Consider the following 15317-nt stretch of genomic DNA (forward strand, 5'->3'; position numbering starts at 1 on the left):
GGGCCTGGGTGCCCCCCAGGCCCTTGCCAAGCCCGTGGCCATCTCTTTCCTCGGGTAAAAGGCAGCTCAGGGTGGGATGGCAACTGGAGAACAAAGTGGAGGGGCAGTTGTGAGCTGTGAGAGGGCAGTAGGATCCTGCGGGTCATCACTGGGAGGCTCGGGAGGGAGGCACTGGGGAAGCTTGAGGGTCCCTTAGGGGGCTAGAGAGTCAGCGGGGGCTGTTGGGGGACATTGAGGAAGGTAGAGAGTCAAGAGGGAGACTGGGGAGTTACTGGAGGTTATCAGTGGCAATAAGGGGGCAATGGGGCTAGTAGAGGGGTTGTGGGGGCCACAGGGTGGCTCAGACCTGTGCTTCGTTTCCATGGCCGTGGGGGTTGCTGCCCCATGGCCATGGGGGTCCCTGTCACTACCTCTGCCCCACGGCGTGTCAGCATCCCCAGCACGGAGTTCCCCAGGAGCGCTCCTCCGCCAAACTGCTGCAGCCTGAAGCGAACCTTCGCCTGCACCAACTTGCTGCTGCTCAGCCTGGCCGACCCCGATGACGCCGCAGATGAGGAGGCTTCCCCTGGCCCCTGCCTGCACACGCCGTGCCCCACAGATAGCACCCAGCCCGCCACCCTGCCGGTGAGTGACTGCTGGGGATGCCCCACTTCTCTGGGGTCCCCTGACAACCCCACCCCACTAATGAGGGACTGGGTGGGGTGCCCCACATCTCCAAGGTCCCCCTGCACACTTCTGCAAGGCTTGTGAGGGACTGGGGACCCTGATATCTCCTTAGGACACCCCACACCCATGGGGATGCCTGATACCCCCAGGGCTCCCTGATTCCCCCAAGGAAGCCCTGACACCTCTGCCCCTCTAGCGAGAGACCCCCCAGGACTACAGGGTAGTACCCCCAGAGTCCCACAGACATCCCCACAGCTCTAGCACCCCTAGAGCCACCCCTGATCCCCCACGTCCCCAGGTTGTGGGGCCCGGGTGGCTGTTCTAGGCCACAGACTGAGTCCCAAGTCTCAAGGACTGGTGTGGGTGAGCTTGTAGAGCCCCGGTGTGGGGCCCCGGGATCGCCTGGGCATTTTGGAACAGATAACCCTCCCTGGGTAGAGGGAATGGATGTCTCTCCCTCAGTCAGGGAGGGGTTTGACTGTCACAATCCCACCAAAAAAGACAATACAGGACACGGAACATGTCCCGGCACAGTCGTGGCAGGAGCACTCATCACCACCCCCTCACCTGTCCCACTGAAGACAGCACGCGGCAGTCAGCGCGCAGGAGGACCACCCACTTGTAAGACACCATGCTGCTGGCAGCGTGCTGGACCTGTGCAGTGAATGTGCCTCTCCACAAATACAGTGTGGCTCTTCCCTTGGGGACTCCGGGCCTCAGTTATCTCTCTCAAAATCTTTGAGTCTTATTTCCCTCTTGTGCTAAATGTGGGTGATGCGTTATCTTGACAAATGAAAGCTCTTCTGGGTTTGTATGATATTGTTCCCTTAAATGTCCTCTGTGTTACGCACATACACACCCCCTATACATACATACACACCCACAGGAGTAAGGGGAGTACACGCAGCTACATCTTCTGCATAACTTCCTTTTGAGATCCCTACTAGCTAAAAAACTATTAGAACCACTCTGATCAGTGATAGATACACACATATATAATTAGTCGAGTTGTATTTCTTTGCACCTGTCTCGTTGCAAAAAGCCTTCCATTACAGCAGCTCAAGGGCACATGGAGGAAGACTTCCTCCCAAGTAGGTGATGGACCATATGCTCTGGGCCATGACTTTCTGTCCAGCTCTTTGGAGAGCCATCAGGACCTCCTTCTTCCTCAGGCTGCAAATGAGAGGTTGAAGGGAGGTACCAGAAAAGAGCCACTTGCCAGTCCCAGGCTAGGGTAAACTGGAGGCTGAGCAGGAGGTAAACACTCATTAAAAGCTTAGCGTCTTGGGAAGCAAGGACTGGGAGATCCTTGAGTGGCTGAACACGCTAGCCCTTCCTCTCTCCCACCCGATGCGCCTCAAGCAGGAGCTGCTGGTTCTGGCACTGGCTGCCAAGAACTTGGCCAAGAAGCCTCCCTGGGCCTTCCCCAGGCCTCGTTGACGCTGGGTGTGCCATCCTTCATGCTTGGCTGGCCGGGTCTGCTCCACACCAGCTCCCCGTTGTTCCCACCCCACAGGGTATCCCTTTGCGTACTAGCTCACAGTCAGTGCCAGGCAAGCTCGTTTACCGGAGGAGGAGACACTGAGGATGCGGAGCCATCTCATCGGTGTCCGTGTCTACGCTGACATGCAGTGGAACCCGTGAGGATTCATACGGCGTTTGCTTGTTGGATCTCGACTTTGCAAGTCCGTGGGGCCGGACAGGCTGCAGCCAGGGGTGCTGAGAGAACTGGCTGATGCTCTTGCAGAGCTGCTCTCTATCAGCTTTGAAAAGTGGTGGTGACTGGGGGAGAGCCTTCGCGACTGGAGGAGAGCAAGCTTTGCACCGTTGTCAAAAAAGGCTCAGATGACCCGGGCAGCTGCAGGCCAGCCAGCTTCACTTCAGTCCCCAGGAAAAAACGTGGAATGAGTCCTTTTAGAAGGCATGGCAGGCGGAGGAGAAGATGGGGAACAGTCAGCATGGAGTTACAGTGCCTGAAAAATGTGATTGCTTTCTATGGTAAGATGATGAGGTTTGATCAGGGCAGAGCAGTGGATGACATTTACCTTGCCTTCAGCGAGGCTTTCGGTGCTACTAAGGCATTTGTTTCCAGGAATGCAGTTCACTGAAATATTGATGCCTCTGCTGCGTTGGCCGAATGTTTGATTCTCTATATAATCAATGACAGAAATAGGAACTTACCCGGAATAACTGGAATCCTCCGTCTTTATTGCTAATAGATGAAGATGTGATGGCCAGTACAATTTACATGCCTCAGTATATATATATATCTAAAATTAGGTGATGTGAATCCCAGTCATGTGATTTCCTAACCTTCATCCGCTACTTGAAATCGCTTTGTAGCTGGGCAAAGTTAGTTTTATACATTTATTCTCCAAATACAGAGGGCCAAGCTGATAACGTAGTTTCAGCCAGGACCCCCCTGTCATGCCAGAAGAGCTCCATGTCAGCAGCTGTTTTTTTCGTGCCGTGTAGATACGATGTTGAAACCCGCACCGAGTATGCAGTGACTCCACCACTCCTCTTCACTCGGTGCTATGCAGTCGTACTTCTCATGTCTCAATTAATAATCATATGCATAACAAAAGGGGCTTAACTCAATTGCCCACACATAAGCGTGCAGAGACATTTTAGGTGCTTTGAGGATCCTTCCTTGTCTCCGACTGCTACTCAATAACGTTGAAGGTATGAGGGGTGCAGGCACTGAATAGTGTCCAAACGTGTCGCTGTGAGCTGAGCACCCAAGCCCGTTGCAGCTAACGCTCAATAGTTTAGGTGGTGAGAGGTCTTACTCGAAATAGCCACCATGGTGTAGCCAGCGGTTTCTTTCTAAGCCCAACTTCACCCTTTCCCCAGGGGATCCCAACAGGTTGTGCCCTACAATGGGCAGGGGAGCCCCACCGGCCACTTTGGGGTGCTGACCCCGCACGCCCACACAGGGCGGTGTGCCGGGATACCTGCCCTGTGCTTTCCTCGGGCACGGCTGGGCGCTGGGGGAGCACCGAGCCCTGCGATCTCCCCAGTCCAGGAAACCTGCCTGTGAGCGAGGGCAGCAGGGCACTGCTCTTCCCCGGTGCACCCCTGAAGAACAAAGGGAACGCTGCTTCTGCAGCCTCTAGAAAAGATCTGTCTGAATAAATGCATTGGTACGACTAGCAGTTACATCTTACTGAGAGATGAACAGAAGCAAAAGCTATCCACTTGGCTTTTGGTCCCTGCATCGTCTCTACAGAAGACTGACAGGTCTCCCAAACGTGTTGCTATCACAACTGCCCTCGACTGCCCGCACTGAAAGCTTCGGGTCCCCTTTGGGGAGGGTCCAGCAGCCTGAAGATAACGTTCCCCTAATAAGCAGCTGCCCTTTTTCATTTAGCAACCATTAATCCCCCCTCCAAGTGTGGTGGCATGAACAACGCTGCTTTTGCTGGAACAGCGACCGTTTATTTCACATCTGTGTGTGCCGGACTGGCTTGGCTGATTCACATCTGGGATCCCCCTCCCCATTTTCACTTGTGACTCCGGGAGGGGAGCACCCCTGCACCCCGAGCTCAGCAGGTGCTGCACGAACTGCTCCCACTTCTCATCTTGGTGGGGCGGGAGGGTTTGAAGGCGCTTCTTAACCAGGTGAGTCTGGCAGGGGGGCAGGGTTGGGTCGCCCGTGAACTCAAAGTGGGGGGATGTAGATTCGAAGCTGGATGGAAGAGCAGGCCCCACCTGTACCCACCCGGCAGCGCAGCAGCACCTCAAGCGCTGGCGTCGCAGCACCCGAGGGCCGCGGTTCACGGGGGAGAGCTTTTGGGAGGCCACCGAGGCTCCCGCCACTGCGCACCCACGCTCTCCACCTCCCCGCCGGCACGGCTCCTCGCGACGCGAAGCTGAAGCGTGGCTGCACGTAGCCGGGAGGGCTGAGGCAGCTCTGTGCCGGTTTCAGGTTCGCTTCATGTGCCGCCAGGTCATTAAAAGCTGTAATTAGCCAGGGTTCAGCGGCTCCTTCCAAGGCGGCTGGGCTGGCCGTGCAGTGGGAAGGCTGGGAAGCCTGGCTTTGCTCAGCCTCGGGCTTCTGATCTCTGTGCTGGGAACGCCCGAGCCCTAATCCTCCATCTCCTAATGCCGGCGTCTTCCCTGGGGAGCGGATGGGGACCGCTCGCCCCACGGCATCGGGACACGCTCAGGGGCTCACGTAGCCTCAGAAGAAAAGGTGTTCTCCATTGGAGAGCTCGGGACCGTGCACCCTGCCTCTCGTACTCAAGGTCCGGAGCGAATGGAGGCCCAGGGCCCGCAGGCCTCGGGCCGGGCCCGGCCTCGACGCCCCCGCGCCCCGCCGGAGCCCCGGGGGAAGCGCCGCCCTCGGTGCCGACCCCCCGGCCAGGGGCGGCGCTCTCCCCCGCGCCCTGGCGGCCGCAAAGCACGCTGGGAGTTGTAGTCCTCACCCTCAACGCAGGGCCGCCGCTACCGGCCGCCCCTCGCCGCCCTCCTGCCCCGCTCCCGCCGGCCGCGCCCCGGCCCCGAACCACCGCTCCCGGCGCGCCCCGCTCGGCCGCCGCCTTCCGCTTCCTCCGCGCGGCGCCCCTCGGGGCTTGTAGTCCCCCCGCGCTATTCACGACGGCCTCTGCGTTGTTTCCGCGCCGTAGCGTCCGGAGGCCGGGATGGGGCGCTACGCTACGGCGGCGGCGTAAGGGCGGGCTCGGGGACTCCGGGGCAGGCCGGGCCGGCGGCGGAGCGGGAGGAAGGCGCCGGCGGAGCGGCCGGGCGCCGCGGCTGGGCGGGCGGGAAGGGGTGGAAGTTGCTCTGCCCGGGGGAAAGTGCGGGGCCGGGGGGGGGACGCGAGCAGCAGCGCGGCCGCCTCCATCCCCAGGTAAGGGGCGGCGGGAGCGCGGGGGAGGCGGGGACGGGCCGCCCGGGGCCTCCCGCCGCAGCCCCGCGGGCCGCGGCTCCCACCAACGCCGCCGGGTTGGCGCTCTCCCGGCCGGAGCCTCCGGCTGGGCCCCGGCCTCCCCCGGGCCGCCCCGCACCACCTGTTGCCGGTGGGCCCGAGCCCGGCTGGCCGGGAGGGGCGGCGGGAGCCGGGCCTGGAGGCCGGGAAGCGGGGGCCGGTGCCGGGGTCCCACTGCTGGGGCGAGCCGGGAATCCCGCCTCGGGGGTCTGCGGCTGTCGGGGTGCCTTACCCGGGTTTGTGAGGGGACCTGCGGGTTGCGGCTGCCCTCCTCCTGCCTCGGCCCCGCCGCACGCCCCGACGGGCTTTTAACGAACTTGAGAGTCGTGCAGCAGCCGTGGGGAGACGGCGGAGGCTTCGTGAATCCCCGCGCTGCCCTGCAATGCAATGCAATGCCCGCGCCGAGCCCTTGCAGCGCGCTCCGGTCTCGGTACGGGGAGATTGAACCTCCTGGTTCTCCCCTCGGGCCGGTACGCCTCGCTCATGGCGGTTAACGGGCACGGTACTGCTGAGTGCCGGCTCCGGGGCTGGAGCACAGCAGAGCCCGCGAGAGAACCGGGGACGCCTGTCCTTCAGGTCTGCACTCTAACCTCCAGGTTAGAAACCCGTCTGCTGGGGGCTAAGCAGGGTTTTGTGCAGAGTTTCCTAAAGCATTTGCAAATTTTCCCTTTAGAATTGGTTGGCTGGCTCTTATGCTTGGGTCTTTGAAGCATCCTAAGGCTGCTTGGGCCCTGATGCCTCATCAAAACCCCTGGATTTTTACTGCACGTCAGCTCAGCTGCAGTTGTAAGCATGTCAGCCTCCAGATCCTGGATGCAGAAGTCTGTTACGGTGGATGGAAAAGGCTCTGTACGCTGGCTAGCCTCTCCATTTTCTGAGCAGCTCTCCTCTCCCCTCCCTGCGCCTGCTTCTGGGCTACATCCCTTCCTTCCCAAGCATCAAGAAACAAATGTTTCAGGATGGTTGTCCGGTGAACTGTTGGGAGAGATTGAATAATGAGCACGTTGTGTTTGAAATGTCATGTTGTTTCCTCCAAGCATTTTTTCAGATCGAAATCTCAGCTGGCGCTCAGTGCTCCATAGGCCTTCAGGCCCGGGATGCGGATGGGTGGTTTTTCATGGTCGGACAGAAGGTTATCTGAGAAGTGCTTACTGTACGCAGCCTGGGGTGTTCGTGTACGGACGGTGGTGGCTGCTGCAGGTCGGTCAGGAGGTAATGGAGACCAGGAGACTGGTTTAGAGGGAGCCAAGGTGGAGATGAGCAGCGTGGATCACAGCCACTGGCTGATGGAGGTAGGCTGCAGATCCCAGGCTGTAGCCCTTGTCGACCTGAACACAGAGATTTTGCCATACTTTGCACATTGTCACCTGGGACTCGTAGGGACTTAATGCTTCAGGGGCCGTACTCTGTGCGATCTACCGCCTTTCCTAAACTGGAACAGACCTGTGGTGGGAGGGCGGCTGAGTGGCAGACCGGCCTCCTGCGATGCTGTGAGTCTGCTGGTGGTTTTTGCGTGGCCATTTCTTAAGACCTGCTGCCGAACAGACTGGCTTGTGTCTCTGAGTGAACCAGGACTGAGCTCTGCCTGAGGAACGAGCTGTGGTAGCATAACGTGTCAGAGAGGCATGATTCAAACTACCATGATTTTATGTACATGGGGATGTTAACTAGTTTAAAGTTGCATCAGCTTCTGTTTATGTCCAAGGCTTTAACAGTTGAAAGCAGAAGGCAAGATGCAACATCGCTCCTTTCCCCGGGTGGGGTTGGAGGGCTGGAGAGGCCTTTGAAGGTTTGATGTGACTTGCTGTGTTTGCTAAGCCATATTGCTTTGGCAGGAAAGAAAGCAGCCTCCTTGAGCCTGATGACTTAGTGCATAAGGGAACCCGAGGCGTGGGCCAGGCATAATGTCTTTTGAATTGGAATAAATATTGAAAAACAAACCAAAACTGCTAAAGTTGCACATAGAAAAGGTTGGGCGTCCTGCCCAGACTCAGAGCTGTCTTGTGGTAGCGGAAGGGCTGGGTGACCCTGTGGAGGGGCCTGGATGCCCTCGTGAGATGCACCGATTACCTCGCCGCTCTCCTGGGCTGTCCACGGGGCACCTTTCATCTTTGCTCTGGGCACCCTTTATCCTTTTTCTGAATACCACTGGCTTGGCGGGGGGAAATGGCCTGGGCCCTGGTGTTGCCTTAGCCAGCTGAGCGCGATTGGCTTTATCTTGTGGAAAATACGCTGCTTTCATCCGTCCCGGAGGTTTTGTGGGACCTTGCCAAGTTTGCAGCAGTTGCGCGTGAGACCTAGAGAGAGACCCAGCCAGTCCCCAGGCCGGCGCGTGTGGACGTGGCTGTGCTGATCTCTGCTGGCGGGGACGTCATCTGCTCTCAGGTGAGATGCAAGTGGGAGAAGAGAAATGCTTTTTTCCTCCCATCTTCCCGCTTTGTCTGAAGCCAGGCTTTTGTTCGTTGCTGCATTCGTTCTGACCCTTTCTGTGAGCAGAGGGGTCTGGGAAGGAACAGATCCTGTGGCATTTCTCTAAGTGAGGGCCCTTATGAAGCAGGGGGAGGCTGAAGCGAAGGGCTGTGGCTGCCTGCGGTCAGATCTGGGGGCAGGGAGAGAGGAGGCTGATTTGGAAAGCGTGTATCAGAGCCTGGTGTCCTGCCGAGATGGCTCTCCCCTAGCACACAGTGCTGGGAGGAAACTTGTGAACAGCCGATTTGCTGGAACCTGCGGCTCTGAGAAAGGTCATACACAGTGCAGCCTTGGGAAAGCTGCTTATGCGGGTGGGACAGGTGAGTCAGTGGCTTCCTCCTCGTTTTCCGTCATAATCCCACTCTTCAGAGCGAGATGTGCTGTCTGCCTGCTCCCCGGAAGCCTCCTGGATCTGCCTGCATTTGCCTCAACCTTGCTGGTCGCTGTTGGACCCTGCCTGAGTACGCAGCCCTTTCCAGGCCACTGTCACTGAGCCGGGCAGGGAGGAGCAGGCTACCACCGAATTTCTGTCGTGCTCTTGAATTTCTGTCGTGCTCTCGTTGCTATTTGCAGTGTTGACGCTTGCCTTGTGTTTAGCAATGGCAGCTGAGGAAGCCAAGGGAGGCAGAAGGGCTGTTGCCTGTGCACGAGAAACATTTAACTCTTGCCTTCACAGCTCCCTTCTGCGTGCGTTGGCAGCTCTCAGGTTGGATGATAGGAAATGCTGGTGATGTTCCCAAAATTTGCTCGTGTTTGGTCACTTAAAAGATGAGGAGGATTTTTGTGTGCCGTTTCCTCTTGCTCTGGAAAAAAATACTGCTGCCCTGGTGCCTGGGCAGAAGGGAGAAGGGGGAGCCCTGGAAAGGAAATAAGATCCAAAGAAATGTGTCACCAGCAGAAAGCGCAATTGTTTTCCTGCATTTACATTGCAGAGCGTCGTCCTGTTCAGGCAGCCGATGTTTGACAGCCAAGATAATACATTTATATTGATGTAATTAGCGGGACGAGGAGTTTGCTGAATGGCTTGGGGGCAGCATGCTTTTCAGTCTAACTCTGGCAAATAGATCAGGGAGGACTGGAAAGCTGCCGTGGGTTGCTAGAATTGGCCCTTTGGGTTTCTGGAGGTTGAGTACATAACTGCTGATATTTCCTATTGTGCTGTACCCTGCCTAGTTGAAAAGAAAATAACTTGAGGGAACATGGGGCTATTTTTGCCAGCTTGAGATGATCAAGTTTGATTTCTAAAAACTGAAGCCGAGTCTTTAGCCTTGCACATTAAAAACAGTGTTGGAACCATATCTCTGTTCCTTTACAAATGCATGCCTCTGCACTTTGCCAATGGTGTAAATGCTAATGTGCGTTCATAAAAAAAGAAATAGCTTTTCTGTTCCTGCAATGCAGCCCCTTTTGTAGCAAGCCAGGCGATAACTAAACGCTGTGGGCCTGAACCGTGTCAGAGGAGGGTGGCAATTGCACTGTGTCAGGGAGGCCAGTGCAATCTTGCCCCAGTCCTGGGATTAGCAGCCTTTACCAGAGCTGCAGGGTTATCAATACACATTCGCTTTGGTAAAATAGAGCCCGAGACCTTAGAAAGAGCTGTCGTCCCCCTCCGGTGATATTGCCCAGCTGCATTTCTAACGTGGCACTTCCTGTGGCACTGAAGTTTCCCCTTCGGCATCTTGTTCCCAGCGCCAGCCCAGATGATTTTGGTTTACTGAGGATATCACAGGCAGCTTCCCAACTTGTGTTGTGTTCCTCTGACAGCAGAAGGTCCTTCTGCTCCTGTAACAAAAAGGTTTCCAGAGAAGCTAACTCTCAGACAGCTTTGCCAGGTAACAAGTTAACTCCCCTGTATTTGTGCCGGTCCGTGGACGTGGGAACGTGGCACGAGGGTCCTTGTGTGCTGGGCTGTGTCCTCCCCCCCGTGGCAGCTCTGCTTTCCAGAGAGGCTGCAGTGCTGATGTGGTCAAGGTCTTGCTCTCTAGCTTGTCCGTATCGGTCACCTGCCTGCAAGACTCGGGCCAGCAGGCAGAGCTTGGGCAGTCCTTGGAATTTCAGCACAGTCAAAAGGCTTTATTTTAAGCTGCTGGTTGTTAAGCGGTTTCTCCTCCTAGCCCATGCGTATGTGAACACGTCTTCTGCAAGAAAAATGATGTGATGTCACGTAGACTGATGCAGGCGTTTGTGGGGTACTCTGTCCTCTGGTGTTTGTCTCACTCTCTCTTTAGCTCTCATAAGTCTTAAGCCTTTCCAGTGAGTGGGAGCAGCTTGGCCGTCTGAGTGCCTCGGAGGTGCTGTGGGCCAGGACTTCCCTGTGTAGCCAGTGCTGTACAGACCCTTGGGTTTAAAAGGATCAGGATGGTCCTTCTGAACCTTAATCAGTCCCTTATTTACTTTTTACTGGTTCCCCAGTGGTGTCTCCTGCCCTCTCCATAACATTCTCCATGTGCTGGTTTGATTTAATTAGCAGCACGTGTCCAGGTGTTCTCCACAGGTCATCTTTTCCCCACTAGCTGGAAATCTCCACGGTGCAGAGCACTGGAAGAGAAAAGCTCTTTGTGAATTTGCCATAACCTGCCCCAGAGGCATCATGCTGCACCCAGCGGCATGGCTCTGGGGAGAGTGGGCAAGGTGGTGGGGGCAGAACCAGGTCTGTCGCTCTTGCATGCTTCTGCTGTGCTCCCAAAGGGGCTCAGTGATCGCATTGTTCTGGCTGAATCCTTATTTGCTTTTTTGCTCCCTCCCCAGTCTAAAATAGAGAAAGTGAGAGTGGGCTGGTGAGCCAAAGAGTTACGGACAAGGGTTCCTGTTGCCTCCATCTGATAAAAGCCCATCCCAAAGGACACAGCGCTTTCACAAAGTATGAATTTCATTAAAACAGGTTGTTTCGAGAGCAGAGAATATGAAGGGGAAAGGGGGAAATGTCTTGGGGGAGGGAGGTTTGCCGAGGCAAGTATACAAACGTCATGCCTTCTGGGGGTGGGATGGGCACGTTTGACATAATCAGAGGAATTTGTACTTCTGAATTTCCAGTAGATGTAACTGCTAACGATGTCCTGGCCATGCAGAGTAATTAACATCTGTTTCTGTATTTGAACATTCAGGCAGTGTGCCCCTCCAGACATCCCTGCGTTCACATCCAGACCCCTTGGGAGATCCTGCCCTGTTGCTAATTGTCGAGAGCTGTCCAGAATCCTTATCATTAAGATCCTGCTGTGCTCGTGAGGTGTTGCGTTACCTGGTATGACGACAGGTCTCACCAGAATGCTAAGCAGCCGCCGCCACCAGAGAGAGTAAGGCCAGTGGTGGAAACAGAACTATAAAGTCACCGCCAAAGGTTCTGAAACCACAAGTGAAGAATCTGAGTCGACCCAAAAGCAGACCGGTTCCTGTCTCCAGGCGGGACCGAGCTCCAGCCTATTGCCAGCCGGATGCCGCAGGAAGCACAGAGCCTTCTGAGAGCTGTAGTTCAAGTGGATGCTGATTGAGTGACCTAAAATGTGAGGTTGGTTGCGTGTGCTGGTGCGATGCTGATCAGCCTGGAGTCTCAGCAGCCATTTATTCTTACGTGCCTTTCTTTCCTTTCTGTTCACCAGCTTGGTGCAGCAGCTGCTCCTTCTAGCAGGCTTGGTGTGCTACCGGCGGCTCTGTGCAGAGACCATCTAGCATGCTCCTCAAACCGGGCCACTCAGCTGATGCCAACAGCAGCCGTTCGATTCCAGGGACACCCGGCTGACTTCACACCAACTGGGCATTGGACTTGCAGATCAGAAACTGTGTTGGGTGAGAGGCTTTTCTGACTGTGCTTGGCTCTGTGCTGGGCTGGGAGGGGCTGAAAGGAAAAAGACCTTTTCTCCTCCAGTTTGTAAGCACGGTTACCCTGCTTCTTGTCGTCCATGCCTCTCGTTCTTGTCTTTCTTCCTTGTTTTGATTCCTTCTTTGAGTGTTCCCCTCTCCTTTCTGTCTGTGTGAAGGCCATGTGATCTTGCGGGTGGGGATACTGGCATCCTGTGGTTTTCTCATGAAGAAGAATCTCTAAGAGCAGAAGAGAAAATGTGAGGTCTTCCAGGACCTCACAATCTTAAGTGGTGGAAGCTGCATGACTGTCCCAGGGTGTATTTGAGGCAGTGCAAGAGCAGGGAAATAAATTAGTCTCAGAAACTCTGCATTGCTTTGTCTGCAATAACCACAGTGCTGTGGCAGTTCCCAGCCCAGGACTGGCACAGAGAGATGACTGTGGTGTACCTTATGTGGCTGGGCTGCTTTTAGCCTGGTGATTCAGAGCCTGCTCTGCAGAGACAGGCTGAGGTGGTGGGAAGCCAGTCTGAGCTTGCACCTTCAGGATACGCTTGTGGCGTACACTGCAGGAGACCATCTGATGGTGTTGTCCTTGTGTTTGAATGAGCAAGGCTGATGTGGCCTTATCGCAGGGCAGGGCTTTGGATTAATCGAATGGACGCTAGTGTGCTGTGTGTTGGCTGATCTGGTCTGCCTGGATGCTTATGGGCTAGCTGGAGTCTCTGTGTGACTCTGGTGTCCAGCCTCAGCAGAAGGTCTGCAGGAATCTGTTACGGTTTGAGGTCAATGAAGCCAGGCCATGAGCACTCTGGTCTTTGAGTGGTGACCGTCACCAGGCAGGTGTCAGCTGAGATCTGCGCCATGGCTAGTTCTCCACTGTGGGAGGGAGGAAGTGACGTTCCTGCTCTTGGATCAGTTTTGATGCAGCCTTGGAGTGTCTTGTGAATGCTACTGCAGGTGTGCAAAGCCCTTGTTCCTGTTGCCAGACCTTGCCACGCAGGGTGCTTCAGCAAGCAGTGCCTGGTGGAGGGAAGGTTGGGGGTCTTGTAGCACCGCATGAGGCTAAGGCGGCTGGATATGTCTTGCAAGGCATTTGAGAGCGGCTCCTGTAATGTGATCTCCTCTCCCTCTGCCTGTTTGGGTTAACATGGGTTCAGGATGCAGCCAGCTGGTCTTGGTTAAGAGGGCGGCTCCATCACTGTGCTGGGAGGTGTGTTGGATGGCCCGTTAGGGCTGGCTTTGCTGTAGCAAAGGCAGCTTCTTACTCAAAGCATCTGCATTATGTTTCGGCCTTCTTGTCTTAGAGTACAGCGTTTTCCTCATGTGATCATTATATTTGTTCAAGTAACTGCTCTCATGGGCAAATACTGCTTAAGGCGTTGTGTAATTGAACACATCCTGCAGTTTCAGCTGTATTGGTGTAGCTGAAGAGGAGCCGCTTGTGACGGAGACAGTAAGCCAGTATAGCTACCCTGTTGAGGAAAGGGGAGTATTGTAGTGGTGTCAGGCACTGTTATACCTGTATCACTTCAGTTGTACCAGGTGTTACTCCAGTCATATAATTTCAATTACAATATCATCTCCTAACAGAAGTAATGGCATGGATATGACATCAGTGTGCAGAAGGATTCACATGTTTTTCCGGATGGCCCAGGGCAGAGTACAGGTGTAATCTGGAGGGGGAGAGGGAGGGGTGAGCAGTAATGTGATGCTTCTCCGTTAGGTTATCGCACTGAGCTGTGCTGGAAGAGGAACTATCTTTTTGCCCCCTCTGGGTTTCACTCTCCCTGTCCCACCTCCCCTGTGCTCTCCTGGTTCCCTGTGCTCGCAGAGAAGGCGGCAGCCTCCTTTGCAGTTCTCGGTGATTCTTATGCTTTTATCTCCTGGTTGTTTGTGATGGAAATGCCAAATGCCACCGTTGTCTGTCAGGCTTATCCTACCTCTGCGCTTGCCTGAGGCACAACCAGAGACGTGGTGGCTTAAATCTAGGCCAGTTGGTTGGAAACTGGGACATGGTGCCTGATTAAAGCCAGGAAAGGCCAAATTGCATAAAAATGGCAGAAGGAGACACTGGTACTGCTGCCCTTGTGTGAAGAGCCTGTGTGGCTCTGGATAGGGCAGTGCAGTGAAGACTGGGAGCTGTCTCTAGCAAGGGATGCAGCTGGATGTGACTTGGACAAATTACATATTTACCGTCTGTCTAATCTGTGTTAGAATTAAAGCTGTGGCTGGAGTATCTGGGGACAGTGTGCTCAGGGGACATCTCCTCCACCCTCTGTCTCTGAGACTTTGCTTTCCAAGTCCATGCCCTGGGTTTTCACTGGCTGTGAAACTCCGCTTCTTGCTGCAACTCTCTTCCCCTTCCTTCTGCAGTGGCCAGCTCTTCATCTGCTTATCTGTCAGCTTAGCATGATCTGAAGATACAATCCCTGATGTCCTTTTGGGTATGACCTCATGTTTGTGCTATGCCTGGGCACCTATGGCCCTCTACAAATTCAGCTTGCTGAGTGATTGGGAGGAACTTCATGGGTCATCAAGTCCAGTTCCCTACTGCTGAAGACAATCATCTTGTGCAGGTCACGAACTTGTCCAGGAACTAATTGTTGGAACTATCTCTGTGCTTTTCTCCCCAGTGCTTCTGGAGCAGCTGGTCCAGAGATCTGCTCTTTGAAAGGTTAGAAACCCTCCTCTGACTTCCAGTATCCAATTTTCATGGGCTGGTTTATTGTACTTGTGCCATTGCAGAGTGTCATCTTGCAGATGAGAGATGACTTGCAAATTTTTTTCCTTCCCTGGTTCGCCGTAACCTTTATGTCCTGCACCAGTCATGGCTCTTGATGCAGATTTGTCCTGAGAAATGTGTTGAAAGCTACTTTATTTTTCCATTGCTTCTTTTTGGGAGGTTGGTTTTGCTGGCCCCGTTTATTTCCATATTGTGCTTTTGAGTGTTTTAAGTGCAGGTAGAGTTCTGAGCTGCACAGTTTGTGAACGTTAGCGAATACAGAAGAGCACTTTTTGCGCTACTGTCACTTCTGTCGTCTTTTTTTAATGTTTGTCCTTGCTACTTTTGCCATCTTGCCCCTTCAGGAGGGAAAGATGTTGTCAGAAACAGTCAAATCAAGGTGAAACTGATAAAGCAATGTATTGAAGAGCCAGTGCCTGGCTCTTACTCGTGGCTCTTATTCATGTTTATCTCTAGCTGTGAATGTGCAATAACAACAGTTCTGTTCTGCACAGGCTGGCACAGCCTCAGACAGGAAGATCTGCTGTTTACCAATCAACACTCTGCTGTAAGTGAGAAAGGGGGGAAAAAAATGTTTTATTGCTGCTGGGTAACCCAGAGTGTAGTTAAACCTTTCTGAAAAAAAGAGGAAACTAAGAGCACATGTGTTACTCAAGACGCATTTTTCCTGGCAAGAGTCCTGTGTGTGTGTTCTTCCTGCAAAGCATC

At 54.6% G+C, this 15317-nt stretch overlaps 1 protein-coding gene across 12 annotated transcripts in view; it reads left to right on the forward strand.

Annotated features, from left to right (window-relative positions):
• Nucleotides 1-5188: 5188 nt before the first annotated feature.
• Nucleotides 5189-15317, forward strand: part of CAPN15 (calpain 15) — a 62140-nt gene continuing 52011 nt past the window's right edge. For 2 of the 12 annotated variants that reach the window (XM_075515607.1, XM_075515617.1), the window contains exons 1-5: nucleotides 10782-10928; nucleotides 11173-11573; nucleotides 11665-11851; nucleotides 14500-14540; nucleotides 15104-15156. The gene's annotated coding sequence lies outside the window, so the exon portion shown is untranslated. Of the gene's footprint in view, nucleotides 5339-5429; nucleotides 5522-10780; nucleotides 10929-11172; nucleotides 11574-11664; nucleotides 11852-14499; nucleotides 14541-15103; nucleotides 15157-15317 lie in introns of those variants that run through there. The other 10 variants (XM_075515608.1, XM_075515615.1, XM_075515609.1 and 7 more) reach the window with 8 other exon arrangements.

Source organism: Mycteria americana, chromosome 12, assembly GCF_035582795.1.
Source record: "Mycteria americana isolate JAX WOST 10 ecotype Jacksonville Zoo and Gardens chromosome 12, USCA_MyAme_1.0, whole genome shotgun sequence".
Lineage (NCBI taxonomy): Eukaryota > Metazoa > Chordata > Aves > Ciconiiformes > Ciconiidae > Mycteria > Mycteria americana.